Source organism: Oncorhynchus nerka, linkage group LG20 (assembly GCF_034236695.1).
Source record: "Oncorhynchus nerka isolate Pitt River linkage group LG20, Oner_Uvic_2.0, whole genome shotgun sequence".
Lineage (NCBI taxonomy): Eukaryota > Metazoa > Chordata > Actinopteri > Salmoniformes > Salmonidae > Oncorhynchus > Oncorhynchus nerka.
In genome coordinates, this window is record NC_088415.1 from 66,574,440 (window position 1) to 66,595,062 (window position 20,623).

At 43.9% G+C, this 20,623-nt stretch overlaps 1 pseudogene; it reads right to left on the bottom strand.

The window, feature by feature from the left end:
* Positions 1-2,024: 2,024 nt before the first annotated feature.
* LOC115102990 (phosphatase and actin regulator 1-like) overlaps positions 2,025-20,623 on the bottom strand; it is a 53,514-nt pseudogene continuing 34,915 nt past the window's right edge.

Genomic DNA, 20,623 nt, shown 5'->3' on the forward strand with positions numbered 1-20,623 from the left:
TTGGATTTTCCCCAAACATAACACTCTGTATTCAGGACAAAAAGTCAATTTCTTTGCCACATGTTTTGCATTATTACTTAAGTGTCTTGTTGCAAACAGGAGGCATGTTTTGGAACTTTTCTATTCTGTACAGACTACAATGTTATTGATCCCATCCTCAGTTTTCTCCTATCATAGTCATTGAACTCTAACTGTTTTAAATTCACCATTGCCCTCAGTGAACTCCCTGAGTGGTTTCCTTCCTCTCCGGCAAATGAGTTAGGAAGGACACCTGTAACTTTTGCAGTGACTGTGTGTATTGATATACCATCCAAAGTGTAACTAATAACTTCACCATGCTCAAAGGGATATTCAATGTCTGTTTTTTTATTTTATTTTGACCAATCTTCCGATAGTTGCCCTTCTTTGCGAGGCATTGGAAAACCTCCCAGTCTTTGTGGTTGAAACAGTTTCAAATGCACTGCTTGACTGAGGGACGGTACAGATAATTGTATGTGTGGGGTACAGAGATGAGGTAGTCATTCAAAAATCATGTTAAACACTATTATTACACATTTTTACACCTAAGCTAATTTAGGCTTGCCCATAAGGGATTGAATACTTATTGACTCAAGACATTATTTTTTACAAATCAATTTAAAAAAAATTAAGTTTAAACTATTCCACTTTAACATTATGTGTAGGCCAGTTATATTTTTTCTCTCAATTTAATCAATTTTAAATGCAGGCTGTAAACAACAAAATGTGGAAAAAGTCAAGGGTTGTGAATACCATCTGAAGACACTATGTGCAACAACCTTATGTACTGCCCATGTCCTTAGTGAATATCCCTCTGGTGGAATTGTTTGATACCTCGGATTCAACCTTCTGACTACGTAGGAAATTAAGTTACTGTACCTGGAAAATAAACTTGTCAAGTGCATCAAGCATAAAACCATTCTAAAGCCTATATCAAAATGTTACAATAGGAGACGGAACATGTATTTCCCAACACTAATACAAATATATTCAATATCTAGCAGAAGTTTTTTGGGGGGGGATTTGTGCTTGCATCAAATACCATGGGAAAATAACAGTCTTCTTGACCAGTGATGACCATCAACTTCAGTTGAGCACCATCTCATCAGGACGCCATTTCACAAGGCCACAACTACTGGCCAACTTGCTGTCCTCAAGGATATTCCATTGTCCTCTTCTGCCACCTAGTGACGCTTCCTCTCAGTATAACGACAATAATCCTGGTCTGGGGACCCACAGGGTGTGCAGGCATTTGCTGAAGCTCAGTACACTCTTTCCTTATTCTAATGAAGTCATTCAATTAATCATTTAGTACGCTTGACTGTACACTGTTCCGAATGCTACCCCAGACCCTTAAAGAGATTATTTGGTACATTTGTATACTTTTTTGGCAATCGTTCTAAAAGTAGCGCTCGCAAGCCTAAAGTGGCCCCTGAATTTTGCCTATTACGTCACGTATGTGCATCACGTCATCGCGCTCGCTCTCACTCTGCTGTGTGTGCGCATCTTGCTAGCAGTCACTCAACAGGGCCAGGGGCTGAAGCTCACTGGCTAGAACTCGAATTGCTAGGGGCCTGGCCTACATTGGGGAAAATGTAGGGAATATGGCACAGCACAGCTTCCAGAAAAACAGTTGCTTTGAAACTAGGGATTTCATAGCAAATTGAAGTAAAACAGTAATTCTGCTCACGTGTTATGCATGCTCACTGACACATCCAGACCAAAATACGTATATGCTGACATTTGAGCTTTTTTTATTAACCTATACCCACAGTGTAACAACTAGGCTGAGTAGTACAACAGTTTGACTTTCTTGATTTAAACTCTTGGCTCCTATAAGGCGCAGAGGCCGTGGAATAACATCTTCCATCACTCTTATCGGGTCATGTTTTTCCCAGGTCACACCAGTGCTGCTCTCGCTGATCTATGCCTGAACGTCTCGCCAACTGTTTTGAGTCCTGGAGTACGACTGAAACGCTGAAATAAATTGACACCAGTCAAAAAGGTGATGGCTGGGAAAATCCTTTTAGTAAAAGATTTATTGGACAGACACAAAATCAGGTCTACCTGTTACATGCATTGTCCACCTGTGCAAAGTAAAGCATGACAGAGGGTAGGGTATGGGAGACTCCTGTAGTTCTGTACATAGGATTAATTATACATTACTCTACTGGTGTAACAAGGGACCTTTAAGTATACTCAAAACTTATTTCTGAGATGTTTAAACAAGTCAGCGTGAATACTTGCATGTCATGGAAGTATTAAAAAGACAATTGTCAACGGGGTGGCCAGGGCCATTATAACCATGTGATTGTTATACCATGTCAAAAAAATGGACTTTTCAGTTTGACGAAAACAGTTTGAATGGTTTGAAATGAAATATTCAAATCTAAATATGAAACTCAAAAACAACAAGTGGCACATCCAGACTATTCGGGATCAGGAGCTTCCCTAACCCATAAAACGAGAGGATAACCCATAGAATTACATAGTGATTTATACGATCTCTGTGGGATAACCTCTTCAAATGAGAGAGACTGAAGAGGTTGTAATCAATGTAAAGATCCAATAGCATAAATGAGATACCGACACAAAATATGCTTTGAGATGAAAGGGGATGGAATGAGAGCCAAAGTAGTAAGGCTACGTAAGTATTTTACTCAAATCACATTAGCTACAATTCCTGGGCAGCCATAGACCCAATAGCCTCTGATGGTAATATTGCCATGCTTTGAGATAATATACGTCAAACAAATGATCGTACAAAGACTGCAACATACATAATGATGTTTAATAGAGACATGGTGGTCATTCACATGGCAAGTGGAAAGGAATCTATATTTCCAAATAGGAGAAGAATAATGCTAATTTTCAAATGACTTAATTCTCTCCGCGTACACGTAACAGAAAAACAGTTTATTGCGGAATTTATATTCCTCAATTCCAACATGACACCATCCTCATGCTATGCGGCAATTTGTCAATAGACAAATGGAGAAGGGCCTCCTCAAGGTAATGATCAAAATCTTTAAGATTCTACAAAAATGCCCAAAACATGTTGGGGGGGAAAACATGTGGGTGGCATGATGCTGGAATCAAAAAGGTAGCTGGTTTGAGCAGAAAACGTAAGGTTTTACTTCCTTAAGGTACCCCAAAGAAAATTAGATAAACACGTCGGGATAATATTGTAAATGAGGAATAACCTGTGTAATAAATTAAGCAACATGTTGAACATAAATGCGTCAAACTAATATAACATATAATGAATGACCCAGTCGCTGATAACCAAATGTGCAATACCTTCTATGTTCCAGAATGTTTTTGTAAATTTCATTGGGGCATCTTCTCACAGAACTACAACGATGTTCAAAATGACAGAGCATGTCTTTTTGTTCATACATTTTCCTATGCAGGTCCATGGACCTGTCTGGCCCTTCACCATAACTAATCTATGTCTTATGACAAGCAAACGTTTTCATATGGCAATTTTAAGAGTAAAGCATATTGGGTACCATTTAAAAACAACTCAAAACAGTGGCCAATAAGAATCCAATCCCGATATGACCACCGGGGCCTTTTGTAAAATCACAACAAAAAAACTGAAATAAAAGAGAGGACCATTTACAAGAAGAGTAAAAAAAAAAAAGAATACTCTGATTTAAATATCCACAGTAAGAAAACGAGAACAAACTAAAAAACAGGTTTTTCATACAGTTTGCCAAGAGGCAGAAAGAATATTGCTTGTTCTTAAATAGACACAGGAAGAAGAAAAAAAAGACAAATCCCCCCCCAAAAAACAGAACCAAGTGCAGGGTACTCACATGAACAGAGTTCATTAAACATAAGAATGCAAAAACGAGAGAAAAGCTTGATCCTCAACAATAAATAATAAAAACCATAAAGTATTCCTGGATGGCAAACCAAGGGTTCTGTTCTAAATGGCACCCTATTCCCCATTTAGTGCGCTACTTTTGACCAGGACCCATATGGCTCTGGACAAAGGTAGTGCACTTTATAGGAAATAGGGTGCCATTTGGGAAGCAGATCCTCTCTTCCCGGAGAAAGTCTATATTCAAACGTCAGAGGCCTGTGACATCCCCTGAAGCCACAACTCAGTTTAAAAATCAAAGCACCACTTTTAAAAACTAAACTAAAATGATTTAAAAAGCTGTTCAACCTTAACACATATATACAGTTAGTGCATTATCTGCCAGCTGCATTGTTCATTGAATTGACCCTTTTAAGATCCCAACATGAAATGGACAATATTGAAGTGTGATTCTCTTGTTACTTTCATGTCTGTATAAACACAATGTATATTTGGAGAGTGGAAACAAAACAAAAATATTGTCTGCACTCTCAAATTCACAGTTAGCAATAGACAACATGGTCAGTAACAGTGGGAATTGAACTGCCCATGTTGGGGAGAAGTAGAGGTGAGATTACATAATGACACCGGGTGAGCCCCAGAGGGCGCTATAACCCAAGAAGAGCAGAGGAAAAATATTGCACACAATTCTGGAGTGTCGTATGGATCCCCCACTTCTTTTTCACCATTCAAACACTACAGGTGACTCTACAAACAACACTAGGTTCATCTTAACCAAGCCAGGATAACGTTCTCCAAGTGGTTGAAGTCCATCTCTCCCAAGGTCCATGGGTAGACGGGTTAAAACTGTCCTTTTTGATGAAGAGAGAGTGAGGAAGTGGAGGCTCCTCCCACCAAGAGCAACAGATCAATCACAGCCAAGAATGACACCGTGAGGGAGGGGCACAGGTGTCATCACAGCCAGTCAATGATGGAGATGGCAGGTGTCCAATCCCAACCAGGCTATCCCACTACCATCATCCCCAAAGCACGGAGGTGCTTTCCTGAGCGTTCAGCACTAGGGTGTGGGACCAGCTAGTCAGTTACACAGAAAGAAAAGATGTTAAGATGGGTGGGAGGGGGGGGGGGGGGGGGGTAGATTATGTGCTACTAAATCAGGTGTCCATCTACTGTTTGTCTCTGGAGGGAAGCTACCGACCAACTCAGGTGCAGGGTATTGAAAGGCATTTCAGATCAGAAGACATTGCCTTATTGTAGAAATGGGCACCATTTACTGTCCAGCACTTATGGTTCTCAGTGGAAAACAGCCAGTCTGTCCAGCGTTCCAATTAGACAGTGATGGTCTATGGTCTGTGAAACCTGAGGGAGAAAGGAGCAGAAAATACTGCCATTTGTACAGATTCCAAAGGTCAAATATTGCAACTCCATTATTATAGGTATGCTATAAACATATATCAAGTATTCACAGGTTTGTACAGCCATTGCTTTCCACCATGACATTCAGGGGTGTTCATGCTTACAAATGCATAGCATTAAAACACGCCAACGCACAGCTCTTTACCTGGTTAAATGGCGACTTGACTCATGCACTTCCATCTCGTTGCTCTTGAAATCGTTGAGTTCCTTCCGTATGGCTGCCTGTAAGGGACAAACAGAGGGGGAAACAAAGGGTTAGTGCCAAGACGAAAAGAAAGTCACGCAGTCTTGCGCCGTGTCCTTTAAGAGACACTTTATACATAATTTACTCGCTTCTTAAGGTCAAGAGTGATAAAACTTAATTCTCCCTACTAAACACTCTTCTCTCTCTCATTTCTCCACCCCTTCCCCTCCCACTGGATAGAGAAATGGAGCAACAGGAAAGTGCCAGCTAGGCATATTTTAGATGGTGAATCTTCACATCGTGGGAGAACTTGTTAAGCAAACTGTCTTCATTAGCTTGTCATCCTGAAGTCTGCAACCGGTGTGCTCGCATCGTGACCCGTCTTACACCCCTCCCCATCCTGCCATTCCCAGCTGTGTCGCAGCATCATCACCCCTCCTACTCTGTGGCTGGTTAGCGCAAGTTGCTGCATCAGGCGGATGAGATTTCAACATTTACAAGGGTGAATAATGGCATCTTACAAAATGGCTCAAATCATTCTCGTCATCTTCCCCTTGCTTTTAATCTATTGAGATAACACCGGAGGCACCTCCTTTAAGTTTTGCACTGTGCAACCAGCACTTTGTCTCTGATTAGATGCTATAAATCCCTAAAATGATCTTGTCCCAAAAAGGATGACTCAATCTTCCAGGAACGACATAGGTGACTCAGTCGGGACTTTTGGATAATCCCCCTGGCATGTTCCGACACAGGCCGGCGATGTCACGGACAAGTCTAATTAACAGGATGACACAGGGGAACATCTCGTCATCTCATCCCCTGAGCAGTGTAGGATGCTACTGAACTGAAAACAGGAAGACATAAAAGCCCTGACCTCTGGTAACTTAAGACGCCAGGAAAGCGATCTAATGTCAACGGAGCGTGTGCAGTTAAGGGCGAGAGGTCCTGCGGCAGTGTCTGTCCTTCTCCCCCGTTACAGTCTTACGTAACGCCGGAGAACATTGTGTAACGGAAGGCAGAATTAGCGAACTTCGCTTTTTTCCCGCCCAAAATGGTCCTCAGGTGTTGACCCCGTATGCTCGGATCCCAGCGCTGCTGCTCACGTCACAGAGGGAGAGAACGGCTCACTCTTCTCAGAACGACAGAGCTCATTAAAAAGTCAGAACCATGTTCTGACAGCTGGCGTACGGCGGATTGCTCGGGGGTGTTGACTCGGAGTGGTAAGGGGGAGACAACAACGAAGACATCTGAACGAATAAACAGCAGCACTGGAAGTGCTGTGAGGAGACGAGCACAGATCTCCTAGCATTGAACTTCTGCATTATGCTTTGAGCTCTGAACTGAAGAACGGAGAGGGATTGATCCAGGGCAGTCTGCTGAGAGAGAGGCTATAACAGCAGAGGGGAAGTACAACAACAGGCTTTGAACCTTTGTTTGGACCTAAATAATAGATATAGAGGAAGAGATGGGAAGATCCACATTGTGAGGCTGAAAATGTTAATATGCTCCCGAGGGCTGTGCATGTGTACTGTAGGCATACATGGTTCTCTCTGCAGCATCTACCGACTTTGAATAACCTATATATACACACACAACCTCAAAGGACATTTGATGCTAAATGACAATGCCTAACAAAGCACTGAGTAAATATCTCTTAACCCACCCACCCATCCATCCATCCCCACCACTACTTGCCTTGTCGGCTGCTGTGAGGCGTGTCCAAGGTTTGTCTGCCCGCCGGTCATGTTCCGGGGCGTCAGACACCTCTACGTAGTCACTGAAGCGGATCAGGATCTTCGCCTGTCTCAGCTCCTCCACCGTGGGCCTCTGACTCAGCTGGAACAAAACAGAGGATCAGTAACTATCTGGGACCGTATGCAACGGACATTTCAGAGTAGGAACCCTGATCTAGGATCAGGTCCCACCTGTTCCTATACTATATAAACCGATCCTTGGTCAGGACTCTAAAAGCTACTAGGTTGAGTGTCTTCCCAGCTTCGATACAGCTTGGTTTCTGAAACGACCTCGTTATACTGTACTCCACATGATAGAGTAGTGCGTTGGGAGTATAGCCTGTACAGAGCAAAGAACACTACGTCAACCTTTGACCAGGAGGCGGCAAATCAGGCCTGAACGCTACTGAACTGAAGGTAACCTAAACATCAATAGAGCTTGGTTTCTAAAACCACCAAGTTATACCGACTGATCAGACTAGTGAATTTGACTAAATACTAGCCCCTGGGGCTAAATTACTACATCTGGTAGTGGGATAAAGGGCTTCTTTTTTTACTACGAGAATGAAAGACTCGTAGTTGTGCATGAGCTCCCGATCATTGCGGTATGCTCACGAAGCGGCAGCAAGTACAGAACTGTACAGCTGCTCCAGCGAATCCCTGGGACGACAGCAAGGTGTTTGTAGAGACAGCAGGTGCAGGAGACAGTGCTGCTATGCAATTCAAGGTGATAGGAACATGCCCAACACCTCACTGTGGGGCAGAGATAATCTGGCTTGGGTCACTGATAGGCCAAGGGCACTGAAGATGCGATCGTCTACTGGGGTGACCTTGGGTATTATAGTGCTGTGACACCTTTCTCTCCTCTCACCCCGAGCGAGTCATTTTTGTGCTTTTTGCTTTGCTGTGTGAATGTTCTGTCACATCCAACACCTTAGAGAACAACAGGGAGCGTTTGGCAGTTGGCACGCTGTTTGCGCACGGGGGTTATGCAGCATTTTTTCTAAAGCTATTTAGATAGAATTGGCAGTTGAACCGGTTTTTGGACACTCCTTTCCTTCCTTACCTTTCGCGTTAGTCGGCGTTTTATCTCCCGCTTCTCCTCCAACTCCTCCTGCTCGTTGCGCGCTGTGGAAAACGCAAGGGAGCAGAGGTTAGACTGTCTCAGGGCACAAAATGGTGCAGAGTGGGCTGAGGTGCTTGGACAACATTTCAACACTACTGGAAGGAGAATAAACACCTCATTTGCATAATGTAGCTGATTAAAAATGCAGCAGCTTCTTAATATTCAACGTCGCTGAATTTCTCAAAGCCTTAAATTGTTTATCGTTGCCTCTTTTTAATGTCGGGACTATTTGGATGGCAGAAACGGGGGGAGGGAAAAGCAGTCTCCCTATCCAGCATTCCCACATGGCTAGTTCTTCCACGTTCATTAACATGGAGTTGGTCGGCTCGTTTAAAAGTTACATTCAAATAACAAAACGCTCGCTTCTAGGGAACGTCGGGACTAATTCAGACCAAAAGTCACATCCAGTTTTGCTCAGAAGAAAGAAATACTCCCACTAGAGATTCCCCTTCGCCTGTTCCACGGATGCTCTCCAAACTACCAGACAAGAACTCCCCAGCCTTAGAGAGAAAGAGGTAAAAAGCAAAAAGGAGGCAGAGGACCAAACACATACTAGCCTAGCGAATCTAAAAGCACACCAGAGTTCCGTGTTAAATACGTATCGATGCCACTGCTCTCTTGATTTGGAGTGCCAGTCCCAACAGAACGTTCAAAGACGTGCCCCATTTCTCTAACCTAGGCAGTGTTGCGGGGGAGACTTTCGTTCCTGGAGTCTTACAGTTGCAACCTGTGTCTCCCTCTTCTCTACGAATAATATGGTACAAATCGGGCTAGTCAAGTCGTCACTGGGAATAGTAGTAAACGGGGGGACATTAGTGTGGCTTTTAATAGAGTGGTGACGATGATCAGGAAATGGCTGCTGTCCTGTTTATATATAATGATGGTATGTTATAATGATAAGGAGTAGAGGTACATACAATACTCACGTTTCAGGATATTCCGCTGTTCCAGCTCCTCAGCACTGGGCCTCTGACTCAACCGCCTGCACCAAAACAAAACCAAAAACGCACATGGTCAAAATCAACCGCACAGCAAACACGGTCCAAGGCAACCTCCAACCAACAAGATAAACCCCTGAGTAACAAAAGCAAACTTTGGCAACTAGCCCAATCTCCACAGACAACCATAAGAATCAAGTCAAATTACCATTCTAAAGAAACACATGCAAACATGAATAAATTCCCCCTCAATTTAGCAGCTCACTACTTCGGTGCGTGTCGTTTCAGGACAAGTCCTAAGACCACGAGCCAAATCACGAGGGAAATTGTCAGTTTCTCTTCCTACACGTCTAGCCAGTTAGTCACTCCCCTGCTGTCACTTCTCCTTTAACGGACTCCATCCTGCCAGTGTAATCTAAGTGACCGTTTGAGTGACAGCTCGAGTGCCAGGCAGCACCGGTGTCAACTATGGCCGAGTTGGCACGCCAGGACTGGTGGCTTCTCAGTCAGGACAGAAATCTACACCCATTATCTGCCAGACATGAATAGAAACTGACTGAATTCAAGGCAGTGAGCAGGTCTCTTTCCTTCATCTCCGTATATTTGTTATAGGCCAGCACCAGTATTCTCAAGATCATCATGTGCATAGAAGACTCCTTTCCTTCATCTCCGTATATTTGTTATAGGCCAGCACCAGTATTCTCAAGATCATCATGTGCATATAAGACTCCTTTCCTTCATCTCCGTATATTTGTTATAGGCCAGCACCAGTATTCTCAAGATCATCATGTGCATATAAGACTCCTTTCCTTCATTGAGATCCTAATGTACTTCCAGATGGATTACCCTCTTTACAACATCTGGTACACACACACACACACACACACACCTCTATTCTCCCTCCTAGTTACTTTATCTAGGGAAGTCACATTGAGGGAGAGTAAGCGAGAGCACAGGAGAGAAGGGAAGAAGGATCTCGGCAGAAAGAAAAAAAGTAGGGAGAATGCAAGAGTTAAGAAAAGACAGTAAATGCATTGAAACGATGCCATTCCTAATTTGATTTTACCCTCATCTTTTATTATGCCTGCAAGGTCTACGAGAGAGATCTCTCGTATCAAATCTCCACAACGAACCAAAACAACGAATACTTCCGGAGCCGACAGAGATGGCTGCTTCACATTCCTAGGAAACTATGCAGTATTTTGTTTTTTTACGTGTTATTTCTTACATTGGTACCCCAGGTAATCTTAGGTTTCCTTACATACAGTCGGGAGGAACTACTGGATATAAGAGCAACGTCAACTCACCATCATTACGACCAGGAATACGACTTTCCCGAAGCGGATCCTGTGTTTTGCCCACCACCCAGGACAATGAATCGGATCCCAGCCGGCGAACCAAAACAACGTCACCGTAAAAGGGGCAGACAAAATAGTCTTCTGGTTAGGCTCCGGAGACGGGCACATCGCGCACCGCTCCCGAGTATACCACATGTCCAGTCTCTTGACAACAAGGTTGATGAAAAACGAGCAAAGGTAGCATTCCAGAGAGACATAAGAGACTAACGTTCTTTGCTTCACGGAAACATGGCTCACTCGAGACACGCTATCGGAGTTGGTACAGCCAGCTGGTTTCTTCATGCATTGCGCCAACAGAAACAAGCATCTTTCTGGTAAGAAGAGGGGCGGGGGGGTATGCCTTATGATTAACGAGACGTGGTGTGATCATAACAACATACAGGAACTCAAGTCCTTCTGTTCACCTGACTTAGAATTCCTCACAATCAAAATGTCGACCGCATTATCTACCAAGAGAACTCTTCGATTATAAATCACAGCTGCATATATTCCCCCCCAAGCAGACAGATGGCCCTGAACAAACTTTATTTGACTCTATGTAAGACACATATCCTGAGGCTGCATTCATTGTAGCTGGGGATTTTAACAAGGCTAATCTGAAAACAAGACTCCCTAAATTCTATCAGCATATTGATTGTGCTACCAGGGCTGGTAAAACCCTAGCTCATTGTTATTCTAACTTCCGCGACGCATATAAGGCCCTCCCCCACCCTCCTTTTGGAAAAGCTGACCACGACTCTATTTTATTGCTCCCAGCCTATAGACGGAGACTAAAACAGGACGCTCCCACGCTCAGGTCTGTTTAACGCTGGTCCGACCAATCTGATTCCACGCTTCAAGATTGCGTTGATCACGTGGATTGGGATATGTTCCGCACTGCGTCAAATAACATTGACGAATACGCTGATTTAGTGAGCGAGTTCATTAGCAAGTGCATTAGCAAGTGCATCAGCGATATCATACCCACAGCAACTATTAAAACATTCCCAAACCAGAAAACGTGGATTGATGGCAGCATTCGCGCGAAACTGAAAGTGCGAAACACTGCTTTTAACCAGGGCAAGGTGACCAGCAACATGACCGAATACAAACAGTGTAGCTATTCAATCAAACTAGCTAAGCGTCAGTATAGAGACAAAGTAGAGTCGCAATTCAATGGCTCAGACACAAGAGGTGGCAGGGTCTAGAGTCAATCACAGATTACAAAAAGAAAACCAGCCCCGTCGCGGACCAGGATGTCTTGCTCCCAGACAGACTAAACAACTTCTTTGCCCGCTTTGAGGACAATACAGTGCCACAGTCCACTACCAAAACTTGTGGACTCTCCTTCACTGCAGCCTACTTGAGTAAAACATTTAAAACGTGTTAACCCTCGCAAGGCTGCAGGCCCAGACGGCATCCCCAGCTGTGTCCTCAGAGCATGCACAGACCAGCTGGCTGGTGTGTTTACGGACGTATTTAATCAATCCTTATCCCAGTCTGCTGTTCCCACATGCTTCAAGAGGGCCACCATTGTTCCCGTTCCCAAGAAAGCTAAGGTAACTGAACTAAACAACTACCCACTCACTTTTGTCATCATGAAGTGCTTTGAGAGACTAGTCAAGGACCATATCACCTCCACCCTAGCTGACACCCTAGACCCACTCCAATTTGCTTACCGCCCCAATAGGTCCACAGACGACGCAATCGCAACCACACTGCCCTAACCCATCTGGACAAGAGGAATACCTATGTGAGAATGCTGTTTAAGCGACTACAGCTCAGCATTTAACACCATAGTACCCTCCAAACTTATCATCAAGCTGTGCGACCCTGGGTCTCGAACCCACCCTGTGCAAATGTGTACTGGACTTCCTGACGGGCCGCCCCCAGGTGGTGAGGGTGGGTAACATATCCACCCCGCTGATCCTCAACACCGGGGCCCCACAAGGGTGCGTTCTGAGCCCTCTCCTGTACTCCCTGTTCACCCACAACTGCGTGGCCATGCAAGCCTCCAACTCAATCATCAAGTTTGCAGACGACACCACAGTGGTAGGCTTGATTACCAACAACGACGAGACGACCTACAGGGAGGAGATGAGGGCCCTCGGAGTGTGGTGTCAGGAAAATAACCCTCACACTCAACGTCAACAAAACAAAGGAGATGATCGTGGACTTCAGGAAACAGCAGAGGGAGCACCACCCTATCCTCATAGGGACAGTAGTGGAGAGGGTAGTAACTTAAGTTCCTCAGCGTACACATCACGGATAAACTAAATTGGTCCACCCACACAGACAGCATGGTGAAGAAGGTGCAGCAGCGCCTCAAACCTCAGGAGGCTGAAGAAATTTGGCTCGTCACCAAAAGCACTCAAACTTTTACAGATGCGCAATCGAGAGCATCCTGTCGGGCTGTATCACCGCCTGGTAGGGCAACTGCTCCGCCCACAACCGTAAGGCTCTCCAGAGGGTAGTGAGATCTGCACAACGCATCACCGGGGACAAACTACCTGCCCTCCAGGACACCTACACCACACGATGTCACAGGAAGGCCATAAAGATCATCAAGGACAACAACCACCTGAGCCACTGCCTGTTCACCCCGCTATCATCCAGAAGGCGAGAGACTGAAAAACAGCTTCTATCGCAAAGCCATCACACTGTTAAACAGCCACCACTAACATTGAGTGGCTGCTGCTAACATACGGACTCAACTCCAGCCACTTTAATAATGGAGAAATTGATGTAAAAATGTATCACTAGCCACTTTAAAACAATGCCACTTAATAGGTTTCCATTACTCATCTCATATGTATATACTGTACTCTATACCATCTACCGCATCTTGCCTATGCCGTTCTGTACCATCACTCATTCATATATTTTTATGTACATATTCTTCATCCCTTTACACTTGTGTGTATATAAGGTAGTTGTGGAATTGTTAGGTTAGATTACTTGTTGGTTATTACTGCATTGTAGGAACTAGAAGCACTAGCATTTCGCTACACTCGCATTAACATCTGTTAACCCTGTGTATGTGACAAATAAAATTTGATCTTTAGCATCAAGTGCTTGACATGACTGGCTGAATACAGTATGACATTTTTTAAATGTATTACTTTACCTTTATTTGACCAGGTAGGCCAGTTGAGAACAAGTTCTCATTTACAACTGCGACCTGTCCAAGATAAAGCAAAGCAGTGTGACAAAAACAGAGTTCCACATGGGATTTAAAAAAAATACTTGCAGTAAATAACAAGGTGGTTGAAAATGCTTTTAGATAGAGATCACTTGATTGATCAATTGCACAAGATCCAACCGAAATTTGATTTCTGCTTTTAACCCAACCCTTCCGAAAGCCACGCATACAGGTTTGAGGTGCGAGGGGATGCCACACTGGGCACTGTAATGAGGGGTTAGGTGCCTTGCTCAAGAGTACAACAGTAAGCAATGGATTTGATACCGGCGACCCTTTAAATTTTTTTTTTTTAACACACTTTGAATAAGTTCTGAACACAGCAGAAGTAGTTATTCGGACTGAATAGATGATGGCTAGCTAGAGCTCCTTTTACTGCAGTGGGCTGAATCAAGGGTACAGAGTGTTTCTTGGTAGTCTTAAATCTACTTTGAAACAAAAAGTACACACCTCATACATGGTTATGGGCTGTAAAAAATTTTTTTTAAAGAACTCCTGTACCATGTCAGATATAGAGTTGAAATGAATTCGAATCCCAATATTACCCTTCACACACACGAAATAACAAAACTGTTTGACATAGAAACACTGGATTTTTGGCGTTTTTCTTTTTATAATAACATTCCACCTATAAGGCCATTTGATTGCAGGAAATAGCTAAGAGGTAGATGGGCATCTGCTGCTACAATGTCGAGGACCCCGAGATACAGCGAGATGGATTGGTTCGTCTCGTTTCACTCGGCCACACACATCCTGGAGAAACAAGACAGTGCCCGTCTCCAAAATCTGTCTTGCCTACTACTTACTGTGTACTAATCGTACTACATACTATTGTGAACGTACGGTTTAGTAAAAATGCAGTAGTAAGCAACTACCAACACACTAGGTTCATCCACACTCCATGTGTATGAATGACTCAGAATGTGACGCTCGCCATTCATCTATTTTGGTACAGTGCCTCAATTTCTGATTATCAGCCATTGTCAAAAGCACTGAAAGGTCTGAAAAGACAATTCCATTCCTCTAGTGTGCAGCGAATTCTACCAGATCAAACGTCACAATTACACTGAACAAAAAATAAAAAACGCAACATGCAACAAATTTCAAAGATTTTAATGAGTTACAGTTCATAAGTCAGTCAGTAGTAAATTAATTATCCCCTAATCTATGGATTTCACATGATAGGTATCTGTGACCAACAGATTCATATAAAAAAATATACAAAGTATATATACATATATATATATATATTTTTTTTTTAAAGGGTAGGGGCTTGGATCATAAAACCAGTCAGTATTTGGTGTGACCATTTGCCTCATGCAGCGCAACACATCTCCTTTGCATGGAGTTTATTGTGGCCTGTGGAATGTTGTTTCACCCCTCTTCAATGGCTGGCTGAAGTTGCTGGACATTGGCGGGAACTGGAACACACGGTTGGACACGTCGATCCACAGCATTCCAAACATGCTCAATGGGTGACATGTCTGGTGAGTATGCAGGCCATTGAAGAACTTGGACATGTTCATCTTCCAGGAAGTGTGTATAGAGTCTCCTGACATGGGGCCACGCATTATCATGTTATAACATTAGGTGACAGCGGCAGATGAATGGCTCGACAATGGACCTCGGGATCTCGTCACGGTATCTCTGTGTATTCAAATTGTAAATCGATACATTGCAATTGCGTTCATTGTACGTAGCTTATGCCTACCCATACCATAACCCCACCTCCACAATGAGCCAATCTGTTCACAGCAAAGTGCTCACCCACACAACGCCCTACACGCAGTCTGCCCGGTACAGTTGAAGCCGGTTGTCATCCGTCAAGAGCACACTTCTCCAGAGTGCCAGTGGCAATCGAAGGTGAGAATTTGCCCACTGAAGTTGGTTATGAAGTCAAATGGCAGTCCGGTCAAGATCCAGGCGAGGGCCTCCCGGGGTGGCACAGTGGTTAAGGGCGCTGTACTGCAGCGCCAGCTGTGCCATCAGAGACTCTGGGTTCGCGCCCAGGCTCTGTCGTAACCGGCCGCGACCGGGAGGTCCGTGGGGCGACGCACAATTGGCCTAGCGTCGTCCGGGTTAGGGAGGTCTTGGTCGGTAGGGATGTCCTTGTCTCATCGCGCACCAGCGACTCCTGTGGCAGGCTGGGCGCAGTGCGCGCTAACCAAGGTTGCCAGGTGCACAGTGTTTCCTCCGACACATTGGTGCGACTGGCTTCCGGGTTGGATGCGCGCTGTGTTAAGAAGCAGTGCGGCTTGGTTGGGTTGTGTATCGGAGGACGCATGAATTTCAACCTTAGTCTCTCCCGAGCCCGTACGGGACTTGTAGCGATGAGACAAGATAGTAGCTACTACAACAATTGGACACCACGAAAAAGGGGTAAAAACCTTTTTTTAAACTAATAAAAAATAAAAGACCCAGGCGAGGACACCGAGCACACAGTTTGTGCAAACCCAGTTTCATAAGCTGTTCGGGTGGCTGATCTCCGAAGATCCCTTCGGTGAAGAAGCCAGATGTGAAGGTCCTGGGCTGGCGTGATTACACGTGGTCTGTGGTTATGAAGCCGGATCGATGTACAGGCAAATTCTCTAAAATGACGTGGAGGTGGCTTATGGTAGAGAAATTAACATTCAATTCTCTGGCAACAGCTCTGGGGGACATTCCTGCAATCAGCATGTCAATTGCACGTTCCCTCAACTTCTGTAGCATTGTGTTGTGTGACAAAACTGCACATTTTAAAGTGGCCTTTTATTGTCCCCAGGACAAGGTGCACCTGTCTAATGGTCATGCTGTTTAATCAGCTTAATGATATACCACACCTGTCAGGTGGATGGATTATCTTGGCAAAGGAGAATTGCTAACTAACATGGATGTTAAAAAACATTTGGTACACAGCATTTGAGAGAAATATTATTTTTGTGCATATGGAACATTTCTGGGATATTTTATTTCAGCTCATGAAACACACTTCACATGTTGTGTTTATGTTTCTGTTCAGTATAGTATAACATCCTGGTCTTCACAACTATTTTCGCATACCCAAATTGCCTACTATTTCAGAACGTACGTAAGCTAGCGACTGCCGGACGTCTCCACTTCTTAGCATTGTGCTCCCAGCGTCAGCATTCTGCTGATCCACACACGCGCTGACCTCAACCCAACCTCAGACAATGACCTCTGCGCTTGTCCCAAAACATCAATATTAGTCTTCGTCATCATCCTCATTGTTATACAATGCAGTGCATAGCCATAATCAATGATATTACATAAGGAATAACTATAGGCAGGGGAGGAAGTGACGAATTACAAATACAATAGTTCATGTTATTGAGAAGGTATTCCGAACACTTGTACCTTCAGTATTATTTTTCAAAGTCAATTTTACTTACACACCCACACAGTGCATTCGTAGTGTATTTAGACTCCTTCCCTTTTTCCACATTGCTACTTCACAGCCTTCTTCTAAAATGGCTTCTTTTTTTAAATTCCCCCTCAATCTATAAATACCCAATCATGTCAAAATAAAAAAACAGAAATACCTTATTTAGATAAGAATTTAGACGCTTTACTATGGGACACGAAATTGAGCTCAGATGCATCCTGTTTCCATTGATCATCGAGATGTTTCTACAACTAAATTGAGTTTACCACAGGTGGACACCAATCGAATGGACATGATTTGGAAAGGCACAAACCTGTCTACAAGGTCCCACAGTTGACAGTGCATGTCGGAGCAAAAACCAAGCCATGAGGTCAAAGGAATTGTCCAAAGAGCTCCGAGACAGGATTGTGTCAAGGCACAGAAAACGGAAGAAGTTTGGAACCACCAAGACTCTTCCTAGAGCTGGCCGCACTGCCAAACTCAGCAATTGGGGGAGAAGGGCCTTGGTAAGGGAGGTGACCAAGAACCTGATGGTCACTGACAGAGCTTCTGTCGAGATGGGAGAACCTTCCAGAAGGACAACCATCTCTGCAGCACTCCAACAATCAGGCCTTTATGGTAGAGTGGCCTGACGGAAGCCACTCCTCAGTAAAAAGGCACATGACAGCCCGATTGGAGTTCACCAAAAGGACTGACCATAATAAAACAGATTCTCTGGTCTGAAGACAACAAGATTAAACTCTTGGCCTGAATGCCACGCGTCACGTCTGGAGGAAACCTGGCACCATCCCTACGGTGAAGCATGGCGGTGGTAGCATCATACTGTGGGGATGTTTTTCAGTGGCAGGGACTGGGAGACTAGTCAGGATCGAGGGAAAGATGAACGGAGGAAAGTACAGAGATATCCTTGATGAAAACCTGCTCCAATGCACTCAGGACCTAAGACTGGGGAAATGGGTCACCTTCCAATAGGACAACGACCCTAAGCACACAGCAAAGACAACGCAGGAGTGGCTTCGGGACAAGTCTCTGAATGTCCTTGACTGGCCCAGCCAGAGCCCGATTCTAACATCTCTGGGGAGACCTGAAAAGAGCTGAGCAACGATGCTCCCCATCCAACCTGACAGAGCTTGAGGGGATCTGCAAGAAGAGAAACTCCCCAAATACAGGTGTGCCAAGCTTGTAGCGTCATAACCAAGAAGACGAGGCTGTAATCTCTGCAAACAGTGCTTCAACAAACTACTGAGTAAAGGGTTTGAATATTTATGTTAATGTAATATTTAAAAAATATATATTATAAAAAATGTCAAATTCTAAAAACCTGTTTTTGCTTTGTTATTCTGGGGTATTGTGTGTAGATTGATGTGGAGGGGGAAACAATTTAATCTATTTTAGAATAAGGCTGGAACAAAATGTGGGAAAAGTCAATGGGTCTGAATACTTTCCGAATGCACTGTATACTAAATAACTATATAGAAAAACAGGTCAAATGAAACTAAGTGCAGCTAGTTTGCAGTCTTTCCAGTTTCAGTTTGTAGTGATTGTGTTAGCGGTGTTGTTGGCTAGCTCCTCTGAACACTAGTGTCCTGACAAGAGAGCCCATTTTCTATGCCAGTTGAAAACGCACATCATTAGCTCATTGTTTTGGATGTATCCAAATCAATTTCACTTGAAAACTGCTTAAACAAATGCAAATGCAGCTACTTTGTTATTATTCTAGCTGCACTCTGTGACGTGACTAAGTTAGCCGTAGTTGGCTAGCTAGCAAACAAGGGAAAGGAACATTTATTGCCATATTGGCTGGCACATTTTTGAACGAACGCGTCCATAGACACAGAACAAAAAAGACGACTGGGTCACGTCTCTGGCAACCGAACCAATAGAACGAACGACCAGCTGGCTTAGGTAGCAACCCTAGATTTGTGTCGGGACTATATCGTGTGGAAGGATGAAATAGTATGAATAAATTGATCAAAAAAACATTAATGAATGTAAAACATTATCTGAATATGTTGGTAATGCCCTCAAAGCCAGGGTTTGGAGGATATATTGGCACTGGTGTTAGGCCCGAATTAAGTCAAGGGTCGGCAAACCGTGCAAATATATCCTCCAAAACCTCTGCTTCTCTGGCATCATCACTTAAGTGGAAACATCTAGGAACAACAACGGCTCAGTCGTAAAGTGGTAGGCCACACAAGCTCACAGAACAGGACTGCAGAGTGCTGAAGCGCATAAAAATAGTCTGTCCTCGGTTGCAAAACTCACTACAGAGTTCCAAACTGCCCCTAGGAGCAATGTCAGCACAATAACTTTGTTGGGAGCTTCATGAAATGGGTTCCCATGGCTGAGAAGCCTAAGATCACCATGTGCAATGCCAAGCATCAGATGGAGTGGTGTTAATCTCACTAAAATTGGACTCTGAAGCAGTAGAAACAAGTTGTTGTTATCTTCACCCTCAAGCAGTCTGACGGACAAATCTGGGTTTGGCGGATGCCAGGAGAATGCTACTTACCCAAATGCATAGTGCCCACTGTGATGTTTGGTGGAGGACAAATAATGATCTGGGGCTGTTTTTTCATAGTTCGGGCTAGGCCCCTTAGTTCCAGGGAAGGGAAATCTTAATGCTACAGCATACAATGACATTCTAGATGATTCTGTGCTTCCACTTTGTGGCAACAATTTGGAGATGGCCCTTTCCTGTTTCTGTATGACAATGCCCCCATGCACAAAACAAGGTCCATACAGAAATATGTATCAAGATTGGTGTGGAAGAACTTGACTGGCTTGCACAGAACCATGACCTCAACTTTATCGAACACCTTTGGGATGAATTGGAACACCAACTGCGAGCCATGCCTAATCATCAACATCAGTGCCCGACCTCACTAATGCTCTTGCGGCTGAATAGAAGCAAGAAGCAATGTTCCAATATCTAGTGGGGGGGAGGGGGTCGACCAACTCCATATTAATGCCCACGATTTTGGAATGAGTTGTTAGACGAGCAGATGACCACATCGTTTGTCATGTAATATATGTAGAATTTTGTAGGCCATCCATTAAAGTAGATCATAAAGGGCATGGAAAGTTTGAGCCCCTCGGAGCCCCCCCCCCATCATGCCAATACAGGCCAATCAAATCGAGCTGTGTATACAAACTGAACAATGACAGAATATTTTGAAAAATAACTTGGTTTATTTCAAGACTTATAGAGAAAGAAAGGAACGGTTTTTATCAAAGCGGTGTGTGTGGAAACAATGGAGCCTGACCAGTTCTACTTCAAGCACAGGAGAGGTGATGAAATGCAACTCAGGATGATGAAACGTGGCAGCTTCACACACACAAAATATATATATATATATATTTCAACTCTGCTTCAAACCTGAGGAAACATTGTAGAGGTAAGATGGTGCCTTCAGAAAGTTATCATAACCCTTGACTTATTCCACATTTTGTTGTTTTAC